Source organism: Morone saxatilis, unplaced genomic scaffold (assembly GCF_004916995.1).
Source record: "Morone saxatilis isolate NCDOM2014 unplaced genomic scaffold, NCSU_SB_2.0 Contig16, whole genome shotgun sequence".
Taxonomy (NCBI): Eukaryota; Metazoa; Chordata; class Actinopteri; family Moronidae; genus Morone; species Morone saxatilis.
In genome coordinates, this window is record NW_023339718.1 from 21705145 (window position 1) to 21711282 (window position 6138).

The 6138-nt window shown below is 37.2% G+C and overlaps 1 protein-coding gene across 4 annotated transcripts in view; it reads right to left on the reverse strand.

Moving 5' to 3' along the window:
• The window catches only part of ddr2l (discoidin domain receptor family, member 2, like), a 28083-nt gene extending 23883 nt beyond the window's left edge, over positions 1-4200 (reverse strand). For 2 of the 4 annotated variants that reach the window (XM_035657821.1, XM_035657818.1), the window contains exon 1: positions 3876-4198. The gene's annotated coding sequence lies outside the window, so the exon portion shown is untranslated. Of the gene's footprint in view, positions 1-3875 lie in introns of all 4 variants that reach the window. The other 2 variants (XM_035657820.1, XM_035657819.1) reach the window with 2 other exon arrangements.
• Between the last annotated feature and the right edge of the window lie 1938 nt (positions 4201-6138).

Sequence of the window (6138 nt, forward strand, 5' to 3'; positions counted from 1 at the left end):
GGTTTTAACTTTCCATTTCAGTGTTTGGTTTGTCTGTTCTGGGCTACTGTAGAAACATGGTGGTTCAACATGGTGGCCTCTGTAGAAGACGACCCACTTCGTCTGTAGCTAAAAACAATTCTAAGGTAACAAATACACAACGATTGTTATATTCAGGTGATTATACACTAATGAAATCATACCTATCACTATTATATTCCATTTCTGCTAATGGATTCTCCTAAATGTTACACAATCGACCTTTAAGGAAGTGACTGCTTTTGTATTGAACATCCTGTAAGTGCAGCTCTGAAAGCTACTAATTTGACAAATTTGGAAAACATAACCCTAACCCATTTTTCAATGATGTTTTTTCCTGTCATTGCACAAAAAGTACAGTCAGTAACAGAAGAATAAACATGAGTTTTAGATTTTGAAGCTGTAAAAATTCTGTTAGTGCTTGTATTGTTTGGGAACTCTGAAGAGCAGCAGAACTGTGTGTGTACGTTTATGAGAATGAACTCTGAATGAGGCTTTTTTTCACCCTCATGAGGACAAACCTGCTGTGGTTCACCTCAGTGGAGGTTTGATGGTCAAAGACAAACGCAGACTGAGGTGAAACTGTGTCTTGTTTGTCTTACACAGAACAACAGACATCATGTGAGTTTGTGAAGAAATATAAACCTAACAGCAGCAGCAGGAGAGTCCTGGACCTGGTCTCATACTGGCTGTTCTTCTCTCAGCCACACAGGACTATACAAATACAATCCTACATTTACACTGCTCAAATGCTGTGGATACACCCTGACACCCAAATGACCTACAGGCAGAGTGATGAACAGAAAAAAACTGCTGAACTTCATCCGTCTGAATGATCCCTGTTTGGCTGAGTGGCAGCAGGGTGAAACAATATATCTTCCAATGCTTTGTTTTGGGTTTGTTTTGTGAGTGAACAGAGCTGTCAGCTCTCACAGTCTGAGCCAAACACTCAACTGCTGCTGTTGTGAAATCACTCTGTGACTCTCTGTAGCTCAAGGCTCCTCTCAAAGTCTGTGCAAGAGACAGTAAATCTGCTTTTTACTGCTTCGTATCACAAGCATGAAGCTGTTAAATATACCTGCAGGGGGCTGAGGCGATCAGTCATCAATTATTTTATTACTGGTGATTTCTTTGATTCTTTTCTCAATTAATCATCTAATCTACTCCATGCCAAAAAGGTGCTCATGATGAGTTCAAAGATGACTGTGATATAACAGATAACAGCAGCAAATGCTCACATTAAAAAAGCCAGAACCAGAAACATTTGGGTTTGTGAAACAACCAAATTCATGAATGAATAATCAAAAATGCTGTGAATCCTTTTTCTGTCAGAATGAACCTGTGTGGGATTCAGGGACATGAAGTTGCAGACATTTGAATACAGCTCAGCCATTCATGCATGTAGGAGAAACTATAGTTTCGCAAAACTCACGAAAGACACAAAGGGCCCAATCAAAGGCCAGTGTTTGGCTTGTCCATTACAGGCTACTGCAGAAACATGCCAGTTCAACATGGCTGCCTTCCCTCTGTAGATATAAACAGCTCATTCTAAGGTAACGGAAACACAGCGATTCTCATGTTCAGGTGATAATACACTTATAATTTTTCAGCCAACATGGCCGAAAAGTCCAAATCGAATCATAACAGCTACTGAGCTTGAAGGTAAACACTTCCATCTCCATGACAACAGGGAAAGTTTCACCGCTATCAATAAAAGTGAGAGGAAGTTGATAAAGGGAGCTTTACTTTAATTTTGAGTTAAGTTTAAGTAAATATGTTCAGTTAACGTGAGATAATAAAGTCTGTGAGAAGAGATGGGACTGGAAGAGAAGGAATTACTCTGGACAAGTTTGAGTTGAAAGGTTTGAAACTCTGCTCTCAGCCATCCGTTGGTCCTTGTAAACTGAGCTGACTGAACTCTGAGCATGAAAATAACCCAAACATGATCCCAAAGACACCTCAAAGGGGGTAGAGAGGTCAGCAATACACACACACACTCACATACACAGCTTACGGTAACGCTCCAGACTGGAGACTTATTTAACAACTTAAAATCTTAGCCATAAACTAACCAGAAATCCTGCTCTCTGATTGGCTGGTAGGTGTCATATCTGTGTTCATCTTTAACGTAGATCAGGTTAACCCACCGTTCCAAATCAGTGCTCAAGGCACAGTAACCATAGTAACAGTACCGATGCTTTAGGGTCGTTGACTTTGGCTGACAGGTGAAACTAACCTCAATGAGGTGAAACTGACTACAAACACACTTGAAGAAAGAGAAGACAGAAATGTACAATTAAAATAAATAGAATGTAAAATAAAGAGCTGTACAGTATGAAAAGGGTGGAATGTGCTAATTATTGACTAATGAATGTGCAAATGTTCACATTATACAGAAAAAAGGATAATGTAAATAAAAAATAAAAAGAATGTGCAATAATGCTTTAATGTAAGGGCATTACTGTTTATTTATTTGTAGTAGCTGCTGTAAGTATTTTATTATTGTGATGATGATTATTATAACTTTCTCTTTATTGATCTCTATAGTATGATACCTTTTATATAATATACACAATCCTTACAGCACAGAACACAAAACGTTATCTCCTTGACTTGCACTTCTAATGTACACCATTATTGTACAATGTATATTTAATATATATTAGAGTATGGTCCTAGTTTTAGTTCTATTTTATCTTTTATTGTATTATTTTCTTTTATTTACTTCATGAATGTATGTGTTCTGGAATTGCAATTAAAGATTATTTCAATTATGGATTAATCCACCAATTATTTTCTTGATGTATTGATTCATCTGAAAATAGTCAGGACAAGTATATATTTGGTGTTTTTTGCAAATGAATCTGCACAAAAAAATTCAAAGATTATTAAAATGGTTACTGATCACAAGTGACCAATTGATTAATCGTCTGATTAATCTAAACAAATCTACTGTGTTTACACTCCATCATACTTACTTACTTACAGTGTATATACATATCCTGTAAGTATTAGTATTATTATTATTATTAGTATAATGTAATATATCCATATTTTTCATATGGTAAACAGTGTTCTTGTTGTGATGCTCCACAGTGAGTTAAAAGCAGCTGATCTCCATTATATTCCTTTTTATGAGCTCTGTAAGTAGTGAACATTTTTCATCAGTTGACTTTCACAACAATATACATTTATGGAGTATTTCTATGGCACTTTATGGTGACTTTATAGTCACTTTATCACACCTGTTACTGTCATCTCCATGGTCCTACTGTCTTCCTATAACTACTTAAAGTAATAAACTATTATAATATTATTACTGTAACTCACAGTGCATGTATGGTTTTCTGTAGTGATTTTTGTATTTTATGGCATTTTATCTATTTAATCCTGCTTCTACATCAACAGGCTACCTTATCAGTCTGTTTCATGATGGCAATCAATTTTATATTCTCTTATAAGTCTTTTTAAGGTGGCCAACCTATTTATCCTATAATAGTATATATAATGTGGCCTAAAGAGTTTTTGTATCTCCCATAATATCCACACGGAAGATTTCTGTAAAGTTGCATTTTATGTTTCTGCAGTTAGTCTTTATGACTGGAACCAGCCTGTGTGATATTTATAGAGTTGACAGAGTAATATGTTTAATCTGTGTGCTGTTCCTGGATCATTTCTCCTGCAGATAACAAAAATCTCAGATATCCTATCTAGGCCTCAGTGTGCAGCAGCAGCACTGATCTCAGCTCTGTTGTCATGCACTCAAAGTTTCCAGACAGTGTGAACCCTCCGCCCGGCTTCGCTTTCTTGTTTCTCTCACTTATATAACACACAGATAGAAACTGTCAGCTGTTTACCTGTCCGCGGTTTCCCTCCGGATCCACAACAGCAGCGAGCTTCTCTCCGGTTTGATCCGTTTTTCTCGGAGTCCCGTCCGGCAGGTCGTGAGTCGGTTGTCGGAGGCAGACTGTCGGAGCTCACAGGATCATGGTGGAGAAAACTAACGGTGACTTTGGATCTCTCTGAGGGTTTACTGTCTGCCTCGTTTCTCTTCTTTTATACCTTCTGCTGCTAGTTTTCCACCAACAATGTGCTGGAAGAAGAAGATCTGCACACTCCAGAGAGAGAAGAACAAAAAAAAAAAGTTGGTGTGTATTTACATCACATCCCGTTTCCGAAGAGGAGGAGGAAGAGGAGGAGGAGGAAGGCAACATGAGCCCCCTGAGTGTCTGACATCTGAGAGCTTGAAGGAAATACGCTGGAGAGCCCTAGGAAGGGAACTATGGAGGGCCAACCAAAATCTCTAACATAGTAGTGACTATAAGGACCAGTGGTGGAAAGGAACTAAGCCTACTTGTTTTTTTATTTAAAGCCATTTCTACAATTACACTTTATAGGGCACTTGCTGCTGCAACAGGCTACATTTAATAATATTTAGAATAATTATTTATACAAAATATAATCAACAAATAAATCCTGGTGTATCCATTATTATTATACCTGCCCCCAGTATTTAAAGTATTTTTAAGTCAGCTCTCCGTTCACCAGCTGCAGCAGTAAGAAATAAATACAAATCAAATACAACATCCTTATGATCAATACAGAAACAATTTGACCACTCCATTACTGCCTTAAAACCTGCTGCAGTTCCTTCCCTTTATAACAGACAGAAGATGTGCTCTGCTGGCCACACCCCCATGTGTGTTACGTCATTAGAAAGCAGGATGTCCTCTCCAAATTATATGAGGACTCAAATAGACTGCAGTCCCCCACAGAGAAGGTATGAAAAACAAATATGAACTGCTAGTTAAAGATAACATTTAGGAGGATCTATTGGCGGAAATAGAATATAATATTCAAAGGTATGTTTTCATTAGTGTACAATCACTTGAAAATAGGAATCGTTACGTTTTTGTTACCTTCGAACAGGGGTCTCAAATTCAAACTGGCTGGGGTCCACTTCAACATTCCAGTACTACAAGAAAGCACAATATTCAGAAAAATATTTCCATTACTAATGTCATACTTAACAACAAAATGCAAACAGTAGTTTCTATACATTTTTATGTCATCGTTTTATATTTGTTGCACAAATAAAGGCCCAAAACCTGCTCTCTTCTTATCACCCTTTGCAGGCACCTTCATTTTGTGATATTTCTGAGCAAAGGGACATATTGAATCAATAAAATGTACTGACTTAATAAATTAACCATGTATAATATAAATACAATTCACTATAATGTGGATATAATATAGTATATTAAATAAGTAGCTGTGTTTATAAAATAAGTAAAATATAAATAATATAATGCTAATGTAACAGGAATGGAGAGTAGATGGATTAATTGATTGGCTGACTGACTGATTATTGAGGCATTATCTTGTTCACCTTCCCCTGTGACATCACCACCTCTGCAACTGTCCACAGTCTCTGACGCACAACCCTCAACCCTGAGTGTGTGTGTGCGTGGTTTAGACAGCAGGGGTCAGCAGAGCTTCAAAGAAATAGGTTCCTGTAGAAACTCAATATGTTAATCTGAAGTGATGAAGTGATGAAGTGCTTTCAGTAGCGGAACAAGTGTTAAGATGCTTTTTATAAGTAAAAGTAGTAATACTTGTGTATAAATACTCTGCTACATGTAAAAGTCCTGCATTCAAAGTATTACTTAAGCAAAGGTACAGAATTATAATCTGAAAAAACTTCAGTCATTATCCAGAATGGACCCTGTCAGTGTTATAAAACTTAATATAAGTATAGATAGTACTTCTTCCACACAGGCGTTTTAACTTATGTTACCTGATTACTGCTGTGCCTGATTGACACTTCCATCACACTGATTTATTTGTACCAGTTGGAGCGGGGGCAATTTACACAGTTATCATCCTTAGAGCACAAAGCTTGGTGGAATCAGCATCAGTCAAATGTATCTAAAGTATCAAAAGTAAACATATTTGTACTGTGACTGATATATGATCCTATCTGATATTATCGGATTGTTAATACTGAAGCATCAATGTTAGAGGAGCTAGTTTTTCCTGCTTTACGGGTAGCTAGTGTAGGCCAGTGTTTCTCAACATAGGGGTCGGGCCCCTTCAAAGGGTCACAAGATAAATCTGATG